Raw genomic sequence first — 21265 nt, 5'->3', positions numbered from 1 at the left:
TGGATACTTGGACATGTGGTCACATTCCAAGAATTTTTTTTGTAAAGTTTCTCTTTTAGCCAGTTACATTTGTTTTGTTTTCATTTTTCAGGGATCAGCTGAGGACACACGAACCATTTCTGCTTCTCTATTTTTCTCCGCTTGGTCTAGACAGTCTGTTTGAATTGGTATTCAGGGTGAGAGACAGTCTGTAGGGCACTCTATTCATTCCCAAATGAACTGGTTACAGTTGTGCTGAGGTGAACTGTTCAAGGACTCGGGAGAAGTTTTACTAGCTCTGCTGCTGGCTTGATATAGCACAATATTTTAAGGGGACCTTGGGTTTGCAGAAGACAAGGCAAAGACCTGATTTTCCAAATCTTCCCTGCTAGACAAAATACCTTTATGAAACTTCTTAGCTATGCCTGCCTGAGACTATAAATCTCCTGCTGCAGGGCACAAACTCATCACCAAAGGAGTCAGGAAGGAATTTCCATCCTCTTTCTCTCCATCTACAATCCTGCACTTTCCAGGTGCCTTCCTTTTTGGAGGTGGGTTGACTTTCTCTCAAGAATCTGGTATTGGCAACTGCAGAAGTAGTGGCATGTTCCAATGATGGCAGTAAGAGGGGACTAGGTTTTCAAGAGGGGAAGGGAGTAAGACCCACCAAACCTGAGGCTGTCCAAATATCTGCCATGAAATTCTGCAGATCTCAGTTCATATGTACCTCCATACTATTCCTTGGGCACTAACCTCCCCATTCTCCATGACAGCACGGCTCCTGGATTTCACCCTTCAGGGCTGTCTATCTGGCAATTTTTATCAGAATAGTCTTTCATAATATTTCAGCCTTTCGGGTTTGAGCTCCAGAAGGGACCAAGAAGTGCAAGCTAGTAAGTTCAGCTGCAGTCCGTGGGAGTTTATTATATATGTGAACTACTGCCAGTGCAAGGAAATTTCCTGTAAATCTCTTTAACAGCCAGCCCTTCCTTATCTGCAACTTTTTCTCCTATTCTAGAGATGGGCCCAGGATGCAAAGTTCAGATCCCATCTCCCCCTCAGTGCAGGAGTGTCTGAATCAGGGCTATTGGTTCAGACCTGTCTATATTTGACCAATTTCAAATAGCCTTTTCACAAGCATACCTTCCGTTTTGATGAATATCTGACCTCAACAAGGACCCTTTTCGCAAGCATCTCTGTTCCAAAGACACTGATCTACCCTGTCCTGACCTTTATGAATAGCTAAGCTCCCTGAGTCCCTGCATCCTCATCTTTGTTACCCTCTTCTCCAACTCAATCCTATCCTTTTATAATAAGGTTACCAGACCTGCACACATTATTCCAAAGTTGCCCTCACTCCTAGTCCCTGGCACGGGGCAAGAATAATTTCCTCCTATTTATATTCAGTGTCTTTATTTATGCATCTCAGAATCTGGCTGCTTCTTTTACTGCTGTGCTGAAAGTTTCAAAATATTAGCTAACAAGAAGACAAGGAAGAAGAAGGCCATTTTATTTGTATGGCTCCAGGACAAAATCCCAGAATCAAACAGTCCTGACCTTTGGGGGAGTTTGGAATCTGATCCTGGATCAGAAGTTTTCACATGACACCTATTAAGTCACCAAGGGACGTGGTGGGAACCCCATGGCTTTGGACTCTTTAAATTAGGCTGAGAAAAACCCTATTCAATGTCAGGTAAAATCCTGCACTGGCTTTGGGAAGTTGGCCTTAGAATGGGCTGAACCAGAGTTCAAGCTCCAAACACACCTGGATTTTGAGATGGTTCAGAATCTGGATCCCAGTGTTACTCACTGGGCCCAGCTCTAATTTATGATTTTATAATGGGCATTAGATCAGAAAGTCCTCTCTTTCTACACTAAAAGGATACAGGACAAGCAGGGAAAGCAAGCTTCTCCCACACCCGGAAGCAATTTCCCTGCCCTGTAGAGAGCACATCTATTGGTAAAAGAGCAGTTCAGTTCAGTCCTATCTTCATTCAGTTCTGGGCAGTATTGTCACCTATCCTCTAGCAACTGGACCATTTTGCACAGATCATCTAATGTCCTGCAGATTGTGTCTTTTTGGTTCCTACTAACATGGGATAAATTTTTGTAGAGGTGAAAGGCCTTGCGTCTCATTACCAAGCCTTGCAAGACATACAGTGTCCATTCCAGACAAGGAATATAGTATATTCCTATGGGCTTCTTTAGCAGCAGTTTGGGGCTATCCTGCCCAGGCTGGAGCTCCAGGAGTACTGCAGCCACTGCATCATTCTTGAAGGAGATGCAGCATGTATCCCCAGACTTGCATAGATCCACATGTTTGCTAATGTGAGATAGGAGAATCCATGGCCATGTGTCCCCCCCCCCCCAACACACACCTCTTTTGAAGAGGAAGGTACCACTGTTGGCACTAGATGGAGAATTCCCTAAGTGCCAGTCTGTTTGTGGGAATCATAAGGGGAGGTTCATAACAGCCTCTCTCTGCCATGTGCACCTACACAAGGACTGGCCACAATCAGACCCTTTGTTTTCAGCTGCGGCCCGCTGGTGAGTTCAGGGGGGAGTGCCAGGCTGAATTCTCAACTTTATGGGGTTTACCTGGTCATTCCCCCATCAGTATTATTATTAGCATTGTTGTGGACAGGATGCACACTCCAGTGGATTAGCCACTCACCCGGAGAATAGGATACCCAAGTTCTATTCCTGACTCTGTCACTGACCTGTTGTGTGACTGTCGGATAATCACTTCCCCTCCCTGTGCCACCATTTCCTCACCTACCTTTTGCCCATCTTGTCTAGACTGTAAGCTTTTTGGGGCATCCATTGCATTCTACTGTGTGTATGTACAGCACTTAGTACAATGGGACCCTGATCTCAGTTACAGCCTCTAGATCTTACTGTAATACAAATAATTAATAATGATGCATTATTATGCTGTTAATTTTAAGTTGCTTTTTTATTGTTAATACTAAAACCTATACCAACTCTAAAAAGCACCTTCCTACCCATAGGCTCTCCAAACTCTTTTAAAGTGCACACAGGGATCAGTTCTGCTCTACAGAAATACAGCCACCTCAGGGGTGGAAGAACGTGACAGCTCTTTACCAGAATGCAGCAACGTTAGACAACAGCTTGGGACAGGAAGCGAAGAGGGATGCTGTATCCAAATTGCAACTGCCTCTGTATAGCTAAAGTACTAGAAGCCTGGGGCACAGAGTACCTCTATTCCTGGCCAAATCCAAAGCTCATTGAAAACAACAGAATGATTCCCGTTGAATTCAGTGAATATTGCACCAAGCCTCTAAGTACATCCCCATCAAAAAACATTGCTCATATGAAATAATGCAGCTGCAGAGCAGTCCAAGAGCAAAGGGGTCAATGCATTTGAGCTGCTTCTCTGTAAACGGAATAAAAACTGCCAACTGATGTTTGTCCCTCAGCGGCTGGGATGGCTGCCCAGTCCAGTGTCAGAGAAGCATCCCAGAGGCTTGCAGCTTTCTGTAAGACCTCTATGGTCCTCGCTTCATTAACTCCTTTGGGCTGCTGCACTGCAGATAGGAAAGCCATCAATTATTTTTTTCTTTTTAAATAGGGGATCGGGGTGGGAGTGGAGAGGCAGCAGACAATTAGGGGCCTCTGAACTTCTCTTAAAAAAACCCCAAATGAATAAAACAGTTCCCAACGACTCCCCCGCCTGCTGCCGACATGGTAATTGTGTCTAATTTCTTAATTTTCATGCCGTTGTTGCCTTTGCCTCCTGTTAATGAGATGTAAATATGTGTTGCCAGTTTGTGGATTTGTTTAATTACAGGGTAGCTAAACTGTGATTGGCCAGAAGGTTAGTTTTTAATTTATTTATTTAACACAGAGAAGGCATTGCAAAGTTTTGTCTTAACCAGGCAGGATGGCAGAAGCATCTTCTGTTTATCTGATAGTCTCAGGGTTTTGTTGCAGGGAACCATCTTGGTTTGCAACTTGCTCACTGATTAAGGTCCCTGAGCTCGACCACTGGAGCTCAAGTAAGGTGAGCAATACACTTGCAAGGTAAACTAGCAGCTTCTTATTCAACAGCTCTCTCTGGGCCAGATTGGGATCTTTTACTCCCATTGAATACATGCCTTACACCATGAGTAAAACCAATGGAGATACATGTGCAGCAGGGTAATATTCAGTGGGAGTAAGGCTATCACAGTCTGTCCCTCTCCGTGTGTAGTGAGAATCAGGAATGCAGACTTTAAGGAACCAAATAGTATTTTGTTTGAGTACTGTTTATTCCTGCTCCCCCTGCAGAGCCAACCTAGCTACAAGAGAGTGAGCAGGAGCCTACTGCATCTAAAGCAGTATTAGAGTTGTTTACTAAGGCCTTGCCTACACTGCCACTTTACAACTGCTGAAACTTTCTCGCTCAGGGGTGTGAAAAAACACCCCCATGAGCGTTTCAAGTTTCAGTGCTCTAAAATGGCAGTGTAGATAGTGCACAAGTGCTGGGAGCTACTCCCCTCGTGGGGGTGGTTTTTTACAGTGCTGGGAGAGCTCTGGGAGAGACCAGCAAAGAGGTTACACAGGTTACTCTGAGGGTCTAATCTGAAAACAGTGGGGTTGCACAGGTGTAGCTAAAGGCCTAATTCATCCATCAGAAACTTTATTATTGGTGAAAAGAACAAGAGTACTTGTGGCACCTTAGAGACTAACAAATTTATTTGAGCATAAGTTTTCGTGGGCTACAGCCCACTTCTTCGGATTATTGGTGATGAATGATGCACAAGATGTAAAAGACCCCAGCTTGACTCTCAGATCCCAGGGTGATTTTTGCAGCACTGGCAGTTTAAAAAAAATTGTATTTTTTTTCTTGTGAAGATAAAACATGTGGTACAGAAGTAATTAACGAACATGTTTCTGCTAAGAGTCAACATTCAGAATAGAACTACACTTTAAAAGCAGAAAGACAAAGAGTTCAGCTTTGATTCAGAAGTTGGAGGCTAACTCTTTTATTCAGCTTGTCCTCCACAGAGTTTAAACTTATCCCAATAAAAATCAAAGTACAGAAAGAGCCTTAAAGGTTTAGCAGCCTAATAGTAGTGAAGTGTGAGAATGAGTAATGAGAATAAGTAATGAGAATGAGAATAAGTAAAAAGTATATGAATTTTCACCATTTTTTCTACATTTTGGCTTTAATCCATTTTATGGCACACAATGTAGATTTTACTAGTGTACATGTCTGTGTGCTTTTGAAGTGATTTAATGCAAAAAAGGTGTATTAGCTTGAGGTACAATGCTTAGCCCCATAAATCCCGATTCACAGCAAGTAGAGGCCCCACAGTATCCTTTAAAACAATTGAACTGAAATTTGAAATCTCAAAAATATAATAGTTTCTTCCTTTTTTTACGCTCCGATTTCCTGTGGAAACATGCCTCAGCTACTTCACACCATCAGACTATTATTATTATTACAGTAGGATCTGGGAAGTCTCATAGAGGATGAACGTGCAATAGAAGTGTTTATATTTTAGGGGATTTGCATCTTATAGTCAATATTATGCATAGCCCTATGCCATATGTGAGACTTCCTTCAAACTATGAGGTGCTGATCACCAGAGAGAAATCTTCCAATTCATATGTGGTGAGTCTCTCTCTTGATATGAATCATTTCTGCAAGTTTTGGAAGTAGGTGGTGTTGGGGAGGGTGATATCGGCTCCATCCGCCTGTTATTTTGCCATAAACAGATAGATAAGAAAGTAATTGGTGTGTCCTAGGGCCAAGGGCAACACTTCTCTCGTCTGTTGTCACTAATGGCCAATAACACAACCCTACAAAGTAAAGGGAAGTGACAGCAGGGAAATAATTTAGCCTTTAACTGACAGATTATCCAGTTAAAAGCCATTTACCTTCTGCTGCTCGGTGTGTCATTGCTCATTTTAGTTTTGAAGTGACATCTCCCTGAGCGCCATTAACATGCCGTCACTGAAGGGGAATTTATAGAGAGTGCACCCTGGGAGAATTATAGTCTGGGTGATTGTGGTAAAAGAAAGTGTTTTGTGAAATCTTTGTTCATCATAACAGCCTCTGTCTTACCCGATTTTTGCATCTTGGCAGGGAGTTAGACTAGATGACCATTCTTGTCCCTCCTAACTCTATAATTCTATGGTTCATAGTTTCTCGGAGGGAAAGGATCAGAGACCTCCACCATAACCACCCTCCTCCTGTATAGCATGGTATGAATCAATAACGTATTACAGCAGTGATTTTATCCAGGGGATCCCAAAACCAGGGCAAGAAACAGCCCTGGAGCTTTCAAATTCCACTTCCTGCAGGAAGGAAGGCTCTTTCCTAAATGCATCAGGAAAATGCAACCTCTGGGATAGGAGTATGGCAGCTGTTCAATAGCAAACACAGCAGTCCTGAGTGGGAAGTGAAGAACTGTAGTGTAAAACTCAGGGGAATTAGTGCAATAGCATGACCCAAAATTGAATTTGCCAGGACAAAAGCTCTGCTGTGGAGAAAGGTGCTATTGGGTATTTAATGACCATAAGCCTCTGAGTGAAATCACCTAGCTTGCAGCTGTTTCTTTCCTTTGGCTACTTGAGATGGGAGAAGGGAAAGAAGATACTATCGAGCTATCCACAGCAAGGGTAAAGCTTGTCTGTGCAGAAGGCAGAGTTTTCTCGTTTGCCGACCCAGGACTATAGAACAAACTCCCATAGGAACTAAGGACCATCACAAACAGTCTTTCATTCCAGATGAGGCAGGCTTCTTCAATATGCCTTTGCTAATACATAAACAGTGTCCATATAGCTTCTAAAACATACACACTGCACAGTTCTACCTTGGGTAGAGGATTGGAGAGAATGAACCACGTGTGACAGATGTTAACCATATTGCTTAATAAACTACTGGAAGTTGCTCAGATGCTATTGCAACAAGGGTGGTATAAGAACCTGAAGTGGAAGTGAAGTGACATGAAGTTTAAAAAGTGGTGGATCTGGCCAACATGAGTCTCAATTTATGTCAATAGGTCTACAAAAATTTGTATATGGTAGCAACTTAAGAGAAACCCCCTCCCTTTATCACCAATTAGAGATGGCCACAGGCCTTGAAATTCTAACTGTAGGTTGGGAAAGAAGGGGATTTTGGAGTGGGACCATCTCTGTTATGACATGGGGAGGGTGAGGACTGAACAAGGATTTAGCTGCAAAGGTATTCTATCCCTGCCCCATCCCTCTTACTAGCCAGTCTGAATTTCAAGCCATGGAACAAATTGTAATTCCACAAAAATACAGAATTAGGGGAGAGAGAAGCTGCCATTTATCATACACACAGAGAAGCTGTAGCAAGAACCTGGGTTGCCTTAGGGCTGGTCTGCACTAGGAATTCACCTCAGCCTACTCCAGGAGGTGGGCGCTGCCTTGTCGCCCCCTTCTCTCAGCTTCCTGCGGCGAGCCCTGTGAGAGGGTGCTCCCTGCCCACCCCTCACCCCGGGCCCTCCGGACCTTTTTATCGGGCCCCTGTTCCGCGAGCCCCCCCGGCTTCCCCGCTCCCGTACTCCAAGCCAGCTGCACACCCTGCAGCTGGTCCGGTTCCGAACCGTGCCCAGAGACCACCTGTACACACTCATGCTCCACACATTGCATCTCCTCACCCTCGCGTCCCGCTCCGACACCAAATGGCGGGACTACTTACTGCCTGTGGAGGGTGAGGCGCTCCGGTGGGCCAGCCTTTATTCCACCTTGGTTCCACGGCCCGCCGGGGACATCGGTTGGCAGCTCCTTCACAGAGCCGCGAGCACGGGCATGTACCTGGCGCGTTTCACCCCCATTCCCAAGGCCTGCCCCTTCTGCGGCGTGAGGGAGACCCTGGCGCAGGCCTACCTCGAGTGCGCCAGGTTGCAGCCCTGTTCCGGCTCCTCCAGAACCTCTTGTTGAGGTTCTGGTTGCACTTTTCCCCACACCTGTTCATTTACGCACACCCTATGCGTGGCCCCACGAAGTCGCGAGACCTTCTTGTCAACCTCCTCCTGGCTCTAGCCAAAGTCACCATCTACAATACCAGGAGGAGGATGTTGGACGAGGGGGTGCTCTGCGACTGTGGGGCCTATTTCCGTTCCTCCCTAGTCTCACGCCTCCAGGCAGAGTTCCACTGGGCAGCGTCCGCTGGCTCCCTTGACACCTTTGAGGAGCAGTGGGCGCTGTCCGGGGTTCTCTGCTCGGTGTCCCCATCCGGCACCCTTATTTTGAACCTTTGACCGTCACCTCACTCCCTGTTTTTTCATTAGTTGTCCCAAGAAATTAGTTGGTTCCTGGGTCCAGTGGTCCCTCCCGCTAGGCTGGGGGAGGGGCCTTTAGAAGTGGGGGGAAAAAATAAAAAATATATCTACATCTCTCAGAACTGTGCAAAATCCACACCCCTGAAAGAAGTAGCTATGCTGCCCTTCCTTGCCCTGGTGTAGACAGTGCTAGCTCGACAGAAGAATTCTTCTGTGCACCTTATATGGATGTATTTACAGCTGCAGTCACCACCTCATATTTGATATGAAGCAGCAAATGGATACAGGTCTCCTCTCATGCCTGCAATAAGAAGACCACATGCAGCACTAGACCATGCCCTGCCAAGACATTCCCATATGGAGCTGCCTTATATTCCTCATAGCTGGGAGAGGGGCAGATAGTTGGTTAATTGAATTCATAGTTGCCCTTTACCCAGATCCATTCAAATGACAGAGGAATTTGCATTAGTTTAATGTGAATCACTGCGGATAATGGAAAACAATACCTGTGCTAATGAGGAAACAGAGCAAAAGCTTTGCAAATGAGCCATTATTTGTTAACCAGCCCGGGTGCGGCTGATTAGAAATGGCATTCAGATTGATAGCTCCATCTATCTCCTGGAGCTCTCCCAGACCTGACACCGCCAGTTTGTCATCTGAATGGGAGCCCCTAAAGCTTTATTATCATTGAGCATTTTCTGAGTGCTGCAAATGTACAATAGTACTTCCGGTAAAACAGGATAGAAAATACTCCATGCCCCAAAGAGATTGCACTGAGGAGAGCAAGGATAGTTCAGGGGGAAGCAGTTCAGGGATGGGGTGTGTGGCGACAGTATTGGTGGTGTGAAGGAGCTCAAATACCATGGTGACGAGATGGTATGATGCAGGGTTCTCAACCTTTTTCTTTCTGAGCCTCCCCCCGCTTCCTCCCCCCCAACATGCTATAAAAACTCCACCGCCTACCTGTGCCACAATAACTGGTTTTCTGCATATAAAAGCCAGGGTCAGCATTAGGGAGTAGCAAGCAGGGCAACTGCCTGGGGCCTCATGCCACAGGGGCCCACACAAAGCTAGATTGCTCAGGCTTTGACTTCAGCCCTGGGTGATGGGACTCAGGGCCCCGGGCTTCAGCACCATGCGGTGGGGCTTTGGCTTTCTGCCCTAGGCCCCAGTGAGTCTAACACTGGCCGTGCTTGGTGGACACCCTGAAACTGGCTCGCTGCCCCCCAGGGGGCCCGGGACCCCGGGTTGAGAACCACTTGTATGATGAATGGAAGGATAGATAAGTGGGTAGGTAAGTAGGGAGACGATAGACTGACGGGTAAGCACTTAAGTAGATGACAGATAAAAACATGCCTGCCAGCATTGGAAACAAAAACAAAACAAAACAAAAACCCAGTAGTTATAACCAACATAAAGTGACATAACTGTACACTGATTTGCATACATTTGCATAGATTGGTTGCCCCACTTACATCCACCCCATGCAATCAATACTTAAATTTCAGACCCAGTCATTCTACAACCACTGCATCCTGGTGCTGCCTCTTTTCCCCCTAGAGCTCTCTGCCTGGTCAGCGATGCCCAGGTCTGAGGCAAAGCGCCCGGAACCTTCCACCCTCCCTAAGACAGTTGGCTGCTGCCGCCTATATGCCACAGCCCCAGCGGGGCCACCTTTGCTTCCCTATTCTCTCTTTTATACCTGCCTCCATTTACTGCCCCACGTGCTTTTGCCCCCTGCTTCATCCCCTCATATATTGCCTCTGGCCCCCACGTGCTGCTGTCTTCATTTGCTACCTCATGTCCCCAGTGTACTCTGCCCTCCATGTGCTCCTGCCCCCATTTGCTGCCCCATCTCATTTACCCCACCCTCATTTGCTACCCTGTGCCCCCAAAGCACCCCCGCCCCATTTGCTGTCTCCTGCCCCACATAAGTTGCCCTCTCCTCAGAATGCTGCTGGCTCTCTCACCCCCACACCTAACCCCAAGCCCCAGTTCCCCCCTTACCATAGGGGTCTTTGTGCTTCTCCTGCTGCCTTCAGGGGAGCCCCCCTAACATCCGGGCTATGGGTGGCCCCCAAGAGCGGCCACTGCCCCCCTTTCCCACAGAGAGTGCTGGGGTCTTTGGCGAGGGAGGGGGACGCGTGCACTCAGCCCACCCCACAGACAGACTGAGCTCCACTGGCTTGCTCCCCAGGTAGTTCCATCCCCTCCCCCCAAGCTGGGGAGGCTGTGTGGGGGTTGGGGGGTTTCCTCCTTGAAGAACCCAGCACTCTCTGTGGGCATGGGAGGCAGTGACCCCTCATGGGGGCACCCTGAAGACTGGCAGTGGGGGGCATTGGGGGCCACACAGACTCCTGTGGTAAGAGGAGAGCCTGCACCTGGGGTTAGGTATGGGGGTGAGGTGAAGGTGGGGCAGGGGATAGCAGTGCTACAGGGGAAGGGAGGGAGGCAGCACATGGATGGGCAGGAGCACATGAGGGGGGAAGAGGGTGGAGGCTGGGCAGCAGTAGGATGACCAGATGTCCCGATTTTATTGAGACAGTCCCGATATTCAGGGCTTTGTCTTAAATAGGTGCCTATTACCCTGCCCCCCTTGTCCTGATTGTTCATACTTGCTATCTGGTCACCCTAGGCAGCAGCCACCTACACAAGGGGAGACTGGGGACACCGGGGGTCTCCAGACTCTCCCCTGGCCTGAGCCCCCTTGGCCAGAAGCAGGGCTGTGCAGAGTGTCAGCATCTTCATAACTCCCCCCTTGGGAAAGGGGAAAGGAAGAGCCAGAGCCAGAGTGGAGCTCCAATAAATATTTTCAAACCTGCAGGACCCCCAGTGCCTCCTGTGGGGCTGAAAGCCTGAACCTTGGCAGGCCCCAAAGGGCTGAAGCCCTGTGCCCCGGTGCCTCCCATGGGGCTGAAGCCCCAAGCCCCGGTGCCCTCCCCCATGGAGTAAAGCCCCAAGCCCCAGTGCCCCCCCCCCGGGCTAAAGCACCGAGACACCCACTATTACCACCACCATGCAGGTGGAGCCCAGAGTGGGGGAAGGGCGTGGGGGGCTCTGAGAAAAATCTCTGAGAATTTAGAATTTAAGCCTGGAAGGCCCCTTTGGTTACATAACTAGGGGTAGGGGGGTCTGCCAGCTCTCTGGGCTGAGGGGTCAGGCTGGCCCTTATCCCAGGGAGCAGCTCTGAATGGCAGCTGTTCCCCATTTCCCTGCCTCTTAGGGAACACCAGTCAAACAGATGGGAATTTATTTCCTCATGGACCCTATAAGGTCCTGAGGGTGGGCTGGCAGCAGGCAAGCAAGCAAGCCAGTCTCATATGGATTCACTGAGAAAATGGGGTTTGAGGAGGGATTCCAAAGAACAAGATGGTGAACAAGAAGCTGGAGTCACTTCCAGGGGCAGCATGAAAGGTGAGGAACAGGAGAGCAGAGATACATGCCCAAACAAAAGGGCTTTACCCTGTCCTCCTTCCACATGCGGAAATCCATTAGTGCTGATGGGGGAGCATGTTGCAGACTGAAGGTAATAGTCAGAAATTTGAAATGACTTCCGCCAAAAAAACCCTGTCTCTTAAACTCAGCTCAAACCCTGCTGCTTTTTGGAGACTTTCCCCCCCTCTCTCATTATTTTTCATTTTCATAAGCCTCTAACATATCGGCATGATCCCCACTCTGCATCTCACTCCTGCTCTTGGAAACTATTGCCAGCATCTTGGAGAGAAGGGAGAAGAATCCACCAGGCCAGTGTGGTTTATACTATTCCAAGAAGAAAGTACAGTGCTCAACACAATGGAGTACTGGTCCATGAGTAGAGCTCCTGGGTCCTGTGTTAATACAGATAATAATAATAAATAATAATATAATAACAATACAATATAATAACAATACAATAAAATAATAAACAATAATTAATAAAAATGCTCAGTAATTAATAACAATTAATAAAATATAGGTACCTCACAGTGGGTTGTTCTTTCTTTTCAGGGATAAAACTCTGAGGTCTGTAACATCCATGAAACAGTGAACTAGCTCTCAGAAGATCCAGGTAACATCTTTGAGTCTTTGGGGCACGTTTAGTCAATGGGAATGTTTTGATAACATCGTGTTTCATCTTGTGTTTCCTTGGGCAAGTGTCTTGTCAGTCACCACTATGTGTGGGTGTTCTGGAAATATTATAATTAATTATATGATCACATATTGTTATTATTAACACATTCTGCTGGGTGCTGCCCAAATATATGGGAAGACACAGTCCCTGGCTTTTAGAACTTAAGACAGAACTCTTCTGCTTCAATTTGCTTGTGCAGTTTCCATTAAACAAGTGAATTTAGCACTTACAAATATTGTTATATTTCTTATTTGCTTACTAATTATAGTCTCAGTCCTGCAGCCCTGGCTCATATGAGCATTCCCATGGACTCCAAAGGGAGTGCTCATCTGAGCAAGGGCTTCTCAGGTGATTAACCAAAATTAGCCCTTGTTCAATATAAACAAATGCAGTGATTGTCAGAACGGAGTGGGGTATTTTGATTACTAATTTTTAATTGCCGATAGCACATTAGGCCCCTTGCAAGACAAAAGAAACCCATAAAGTTTACAATCTAAATAGATAACACAAGAATATGCTGCAAGACTTGGGAATGGTGGGTGGGCATTCCAGGAATATGGGGAAGCATGGGAGAAGGCATGAAGATAAGAGCGGCAGGGGGAAATAAAAGGCGTGGTGGGGTAGACTTCATCAGCAGGGTGATGGGGGCATGATAAGAAACAAGAGCAGTGGTATAAGAAGAATTGTTCTAGTACTAAAAAGTATGCTGCTCTGGCAGAGCCGTGAAAAGGCCTTGTAGCCAGCAGGCCAATTACAGGAAAAAAATTAAAGTATATGAACAAAGCTTTGTTGGGTCCCAGGGCTGTAATAACCACAGTGTTTCGGGACATGATTCAGAGACATGGGCACAGCTGTGTGGGGACTCGTAATATGTCATGCTTCTAATTTATTGTTGTACTGAATCAAGTGAAAGAAGATTACCTTATTCCTGCCTGCACTAGCTTCAGAAACTTCTCTTAGTCCCTCATTTTCACCATCCCCAAAAAAGATTTCAGTTAATGATATTGTAAAGAGGGGGATATGGAAGAGAGGGTATGATTATTCCATCTGCTTGACTGATTGCACCCAGCACTCCATTTCCATCAGTATTAGGTCTGTTGTTATCACAAGTATTTACGTACTATTGTATCAATATTCATCAAATTCAGCAGCACACAGACTCCAGAGCAGCACAGCTCAGTACCTCCCGGAGAACCACTGCAGGGCAGGATACCCCTTTGTCTTAAGAACATAAGAACAGCCATCCTGGTTCAGACCGATGGTCCATCTAGCCCAGTAGCCTGTGTCCCAACAGTGGCCAGTGCCAGGTGCTTCAGAGGGAGTGAACAGAACAGGGCAATTATCGAGTGATTCATTCCCTTTCAGCCAATTTCAGCATCTGGCATTCAGAGATTTAGGGACACCCAGAGCATGGGGTTGCATCTCTGACCATTTTGGCTAATAGCCATTGATGGACCTACCCTCAATGAACTTATCTAATTATTTTTTGAACCCAGTTATACTTTTGGCCTTCATAATATCCCCTGGCAATGAGTTCCACAGGTTGACTGTGTGTTGTGTGAAGAAGTACTTACTTAAGTTTATTTTAAATCTGCTGCTTATTAATTTCATTGGGTGACCCCTGGTTCTTGTGTTATGTGATGGGGTAAATAACACTTCCCTATTCACTTTCTCCACACCATTCATGATTTTATAGACCTCTATCATATCCCTCCCCTTAGTTGTCTTTTTTTAAGCTGAAAAGTGCCAGTCTTTTTAATTTTTCCTCATATGGAAGTTGTCCCATACCCCTAATCATTTTTGTTGCCCTTCTCTGTACCTTTTAAAATTATAATATATCTTTTTTTGAGATCAGACGACCACATCTGCATGCAGTATTCCAGGGCGTACAATGGATTTATCTAGTGGTATTATGATATTTTATGTCTAATTATCTATCCCTTTCCTAATAGTTCCTAACATTCTGTTAGCTTTTTTGACTGCCACTGCATACTTAGGGGATGTTTTCAGAGAACTATCCACAATGACTCCAAGATATCTTTCTTGAGGGGTTACAGCTAATTTAGACTCCATCATTTTATATGTATATTTGGGATTCCAATGTGCATTATTTTGCATTTATCAACATTAAAATTCATCTGTCATTTTGTCGCCCAGTTTTGCAAAATCCCTTTGTAACTCTTTGCAGTCAGCTTTGAAATTAACTATCTTGAGTAATTTTGTATCGTCTGCAAACTTTACCACCTCACAGTTTACCCCTGTTTTCCAGAGCATTTATGAACATGTTGAAATGCACTGGTCCCAGTACAGATCCTTGGGGGACCCAGCTATTTACCTCTCTCTACTGTGAAATCTGACCATTTATTCCTACCCTTTGTTTCCTATCTTTTAACCGGTTACTGATCCATGAGAGGACCTTCCTTCATATCTGCTTTTGAGCCTTTGGTGTGGGACCTTGTCAAAGGCTTTATCAAAGTCCAATTACACTGTATCAACTGGAAGAACCTTGTCCATATGCATGTTGACAACCTCAGCCAAGTCTAATAGATTGGTGAGGCAAGATTTCCCTTTACAAAAGCCATGTTGACTCTTCCCCAACATATCTTGTTCATCTATGTTTCTGATCATTCTGTTCTTTACTATAGTTTCAACCAATTTGCCTGGTACTGAAGGTAGGCTTACCGGCCTGTAATTGCCAGTAGCACCTCTGGAGCCTTTTAAAAAAAATCACTGTCACATTAGCTATATTCCAGTCATCTGATACAAAGTCTGATTTATTTAATAGTTTACACATCAGTTAGTAGTTCTGGAATTTCATATTTGAGTTCCTTCAGAACTCTTGGGTGAATACCATCTGGTCCTGGTGACTTATTACTGTTTAATTCATCAGTTTGTTCCAAAACCAGCTCTTCTGACACCTCGCTCTGGGACAGTTCCTCAGATTTGTCTCCTAAAAAGAATGGCTCAGGTGTGGAAATCTCCCTCATATCCTCTGCAGTGAAGATCAATGGAAAGCTTCTCCACAACAGTCTTGTCTTCCTTGAGTGCTCCTTTAGCAACTCGATCATCCAGTGGCCACACTAATTATTTGACAGGCTTACTGCTTCTGATGTACTTGAAAATTTTTTTGCTGTTAGCTTTTGTGTCTTTTGCTAGTTGCTCTGCAAATTCTTTTCTGGCCTGCCTAATTATATTTTTACACTTGACTTGTCAGAGTTTATGCTCCTTTTTATTTTCCTCAGTAGAATTTTACTTCCAATTTTAAAGGACAGCTTTTTGCCTCTAACCTCCTCTTTTACTTTGTTGTTTAGCCATGGTGGCATTTTTTGTTCCTCTTACTTTATTGGGGGGGCGGGGATATACATTTAGTTTGAGCCTCTTTTATTATGTTTTTAAATAGTTTCCACGCAGCTTGCAGGCATTTCACTCTAGTGACTGTTCCTTTTAATTTCCATGTAACTAGCTTCCTCATTTTTCTGTGCTTTCCCCTTTTTGAAGTTAAATGATACTGTTGTGGGTTTCTTTGGTATTTTTCCCCCTAAAGGGATGTTAAATGTAATGACATTATGGGTAGTGTTACTGTATGACTCAGCTATATTTACTTCTTGGACCTGGTCCTGTGCTCCACTTAAGAATAAGACAAGAATTGCCTTTTCCCTTGTGGATTCCAGGACTAGATTCTCCAAGAAGCAATCACCGATGGTGTCTAGACGTTTTATCTTTACATCCGGGCCTGAGGTGACATGTACCCAGTCAATATGGGAATAATTGAAATCCCCATTATTATTGGGTTTCCTGTTTTTGTAGCCTCTCTAATCTCCCTGAGCATTTCACAATCACTGTCACCATCCTGGTCAGGTGGTCAGTAATGTATTCCAACTTCTATAATCTTATTATTCAAATATGGAATTTCTTTCCATAGTGATTGCATGGTACAAACATTGATGCATTTAAGATTTTTACTATATTTGACTCTATGCTTTCTTTCAAATATAGTGTCATCCTCCCCACCCCAGTGCAACCTACTCTTTCATTCCTATATATTTTGTACTTAGGATATTTTGTCTTAGGATTCTCCATTGCCATTTCCTTAGGTGTTTGAATATCACCCCTGAGCGCTCCAAAAGCATCTGACCAACCAGAGGCTCATGGTGTTAAAGCAGCAGTCTGTTCCACAGCTAATTTTCATTCTGACAGGACAAACACCCAAGTAATTGAGCATTCGAGAAGGCACTGAACTAAAGAATCTTCCCCACCAAGAGAGTATGACCTTGTTTCCATTAAGTGAGCTGGCTTCCTGTTACCCAGGGCAGAAGAGGTCACTGCTCAGCAGGGGCACGTGCTGCTGCTGGAAAAGTTTTTCTCATTTTATCCCTTTTCCTTCCTTTCAATAATGTGTCCTCTTGTGATCCATTATGCAGGGTTAGGCAGACCCTTCATCATTAATAGAAGCACCCAGACCAGTTTTTCTAGCTGCCCCTGGGCCCTCCATGAACTTCCTGCCAGAGTAATGGAGTTAAAGACTGAAGAAGTGAGGTTTTTACCCACGAAAGCTTATGCCCAAATAAATCTGTTAGTCTTTAAGGTGCCACCGGACTCCTTGTTGTTTTTGGAGTTAAAGACAGAACAACTTTGTCATTGGTTTGAGGACAAATCGCCTTAACCTGCAGTGTTTTGGCAGGGGCAGTAGTTTGTGGGTGAACTTAGAGACCATGAAACTTATTTAATGGCATCTGGTTTAGTCTAGACAGGGAATGTACAAGCTCTGTCCATAGAGCTCTGCCAATGCACTGCAATCCATATGTGAAATACCAGCTGCTGCTCCAAGCCTGGGCCCCTCCACAGCTGTGACAACATTCTGCATTCCAGAACTACAGTGCTGTACGCATGCCAGCCCTGAATCCGCACAAAGCTCTGGCCAACGCAACCCATGCCCAACTAGAAGTGCCAGCTGCCGTTCTGAGCCCCACTTGCCACTCAGTTAATGCACCTCAGTCCTGACGTGCTGCTGCTTCTGCTCTTCAGCTCAGTGCAACTGTGTCTGTGCATCTCAATCCTAACATATAATACACCTAATATCCCAGTCGTGGGAGCCTGCACAGCCTTCCAGGTGCACTTGAATTCTGATTTGCAGCATCTCTTGCTACTCCGCTAGGCCCACATCCAGCTCTGCCTACACACTGACGTCAAAGGGAAGGGAACTAGAGCAGCGTCAATGAGACGATACAAAGCGGATGATGCAGGAGGGGTTACAAGAAGGGGCCGTTGGATATGGTGATGAGAAGACATAGAGGTTGAAAATGAAGCAGTTTACATTTGTGGCTTCCTTGCATTAAAATCCTCTTCCTGGCATTTTTTGGTCAGAAGGATACAAGAAGCGCAGGTGGCTTTGCGGTATCTTTCTCGTCTCTGTAACATCCGCCACTTTTTTGCTTTTAGTGCATTAATGATTCATGAACATCCCCGGCAACGATTGGTGATGTTTTGGACCCTGAAGCAGCAGAAAGGCCCATGGTGGTCAGAAGTGCAGACTTATGTCACCTTTTGCAGCTTCAAGTCATTAAATCTGGAGACAGAGTGAAGACAGGCTCTGTGAGAAAGAGCCTTGGCCTCCAGAGCCATTACACTGACAGAAACATGTTCCTTCCGAGTGTAATCAGACACTGCGTATGACACAGAACCCGTCCCCCCAGTCGCATAGGACACTCCTCACCCTTCTGTCTCCCAAGGATGAAGTTGTACTGTAGTGACATTTGACACTAATGTGGATATTCAAAGACTACAAAGGTCCCTTTGGGAAAAGGTTAGGTGAGAGCTAGCTCTCTTGCATCTATCTCCATTTGCCTATCATGAAGAATGAAAGAAGTGCGATTGCTCTCTTTCCACATAGTCACCTATCTGGCTTTTTCTGTCTTACATTACTATTATTTGTAAAGCCTGGAGGAGGCATACACTAGTGGTTTGCGAGCACAGTACTGGGTGTCAAAAATCTGGGTTCAATCCCTGTGACTGACTTGCTGTGGGACCCTGGGCACATCACTTAACTTCCCTGTGCCTTGGTAAAGCAAAACATTATTATTGAAGGCTGGTGAAAGGCAAATTTCTCTCTCTTTTCTCCTCAGCTGAGCAATAATAGTCACTTTTATGGAGCCCTTCCTATTCAAGGATCTGAAAACATTTTGCAACTATTTAATGAAACTTCCCAATCCTGCTATGAAACAGATAAATAATTATGGGGAATCTGAGCCACAAAGAGGTTAAACAGCTCACCCAAAGTCATGTAGTGAGACACAGCTGGGAACTGAACCGAGAAGTCCTGATTCTCAGTCTTCCCTTGTTCAAGCTGCTAGTCAACATTGCCTTTCTTCAGCTCTCTTTTAAAATTTCACTGCAATGTTTAGCTGACCTCCTCTAATGTATCCTGAAAAGCCCCCATATCCCTCATAGAGAAGGCAATAGAAATCTGGGGACTATTGGAGTCATAGCACTGAAATCCATCTAGTTTTAAATAGCTGAAGGTCGTCTCAGGAGGGAAAGGACAACATTGGATTTCCGGAGACTTCATTCAATGAATTGTTGATTGGAAAAGCTCTTTCAGATCCCTGTGGAGGGGAGACGGGAAGAAATGTGTTTTCCAAAAAGAGGACAGCGGGTAAGTTGTTAATGACTTCAACAAAGCAAGAGAAGGCACATTAGGAGGTTGGCCATAAGGGTAAAAATAGGAGACTGGTGTAATGCTCATTAGTGGTTTGCTAAAATTAACTCCATTACCATGTTTGCTTTCATTGCAAACTTTCCATTTAATTGCAATTATCACTGAACTGCAAAGAAGGATCCCCGCCAGGTTCCACAGGTTGTCAGAATACCAAGAGAATGCAATGCTGAGCTGTGTGAGTTGCTAGTTTTAGGGATTGCCTAAACAGTTTAGTCTGTTTGAGCCTAGTGCTGGCTGAGATTTTGCTGTATACTTATCTCAGGAGGGGAGCATACACTTCCTGTTGTTCGCCTTCAGGGAGTGTTCCAACAGGCAAAATGGGTTCTGTGAAAGATGAGGGAAACAGAGAGGGCCTGATTCAAAGTCCATTGAAGTCAGATAGAGCTTTAGCGTAGACTTCAATGGGATTTGGATCAATCTCAGGAAAAGCAAGATTTTTTTTAAAAACAAAATCCCTCCCAAATCTCTCTCTACTTCCTTTTATTTTATTTTATTTTATTTTATTTTATTTTGCTTTCTCTCTCCTTTCCACTTAATCCTTCATTTCCTGTATTTCTTTCACTCTCTGGATAGCTTTCCATGGTGTGTGTCATTTTGTGATTGAAAGCAGTGGATCCGATTCTATTGTCTACATTTTTCTGCACCTTTAAAGGCAGAGGAGTCTGGTTTGTTCATTGTGGAGGTGGCTGCCATTTTGTGTTTCAGTTCAGACTCAGAATGTTACAAAGGGAGTCAATGGGACATGGAGCATTTTTTATCCAAAAGAACCGCAAAGCATTTTGTACTTCACAGACACACCAGTGAAATGCAGCCAGCTAGCACCTAGCATGACTATGGAGGCAGGGACAATTATGCCAAGGACAGAATTACACTTACAGAAAGTCCGAGGAGATTTTTAATATCCTAGATGTTGCATCTCTAGGCCTGATTTTCTCTTGTCACAGTGAGATCAATGGAGGTTTTGTGGTGTAAAGTAGTAGAGAGTCACCTGAAACCTTCCAGAAAGTCGACTACATCAAACTCATTGTAGTCCCTTAAGAAGAATGAAAGGCTAAATTGCACATGCCTGGATTAGAATCTATTTCTGGTTTGGAATCATTAGAAACCTGATGCTTATAGCAATAAGCCAGTCACTGTAGCTTCTGACTTGTCTTCCTTCCCCAGTCACAGATGATTATGAGTCTGAATGGCAACTGGTTTGGGAAAAAGAAGCAAATTTGGACAAAAAGAACAGGAGTACTTGTGGCACCTTAGAGACTAACAAATTTGGACAGGAAGGGTGTAAAAAAAGAATGAATGAAAGAAAAGAGAACAGAAAAGGAGGAGATAAAATTCTTTTTATGAAAGTATGTCAGACTTGAGCTCTATGGACTGGTTGTTTGGACTTCTTAAGAACAGAGAAAGCTGCAGTTTGAGATGGAGATTGCACGGAGCAGTGAAAGCAGATGTTCTCTGAATGCAGTTAGCTACCAGCAATAAAATGCTAAGTGTTTGGAAAATGCAGTAATCCAGTTCTCTGATTGCTGCTTCTGTACTTCCAACACTGACCCTGCAACAGCGCTGAGAAATTAGAGCAGCTTGATTTAAAAAAAAAAAAGAAAGAAAGAGAAAAGAAAAGGTAAATGGCTGTAAAATTTTAAAGTGGCTCGACTCATTTTTATTCAAACTGCTGGGGAAAGAGTTGTCTCATTCTCGCAAATGGTTCCCAAGCATTGCTTCCTGCTAAATGCTGGTGTTTTGCTTCTGTGGATCAGATGTGAATGTAGCTAAGATGGGAGTGACATGAACATGGCATCACCTTCTCTGTTGTAGTTTGTTATCAGCAGAGCTGGCTGCTGGGACCTATGCTATTATTGTCTTGGAGTAGCCCAGCCAATCTGTGGGACAGTCCTAAATATAATATGGGATTGTAGGTCTGTGGCTATCTGAGATTGTAGATAGGTGGTCAGATCCCATTATGATGGGCTCATGGGAGAGCATTAGATGTCTATGTAGGTAGGTACCACAGATTATGGAGAAAGGTAGATAAAGTGGAATATCTTAGTAGGTAGAAAAGAATGAGTGGCAGATAGGGACTCTGCTGTCTGCCTAGTCTGAGGCTATGTCTTCACTACCCGCCGATCCGGCGGGTAGCAATCGGTTTATCGGGGATCGACTTACCGCGTCTCGTGAGGACGCGGTAAAATCGATCCCTGATCG

Source organism: Terrapene carolina, unplaced genomic scaffold (assembly GCF_002925995.2).
Source record: "Terrapene carolina triunguis isolate 2854851 unplaced genomic scaffold, T_m_triunguis-2.0 Scaffold374, whole genome shotgun sequence".
NCBI classification, from domain to species: domain Eukaryota; kingdom Metazoa; phylum Chordata; order Testudines; family Emydidae; genus Terrapene; species Terrapene triunguis.
This window is presented reverse-complemented; position numbering follows the sequence as displayed.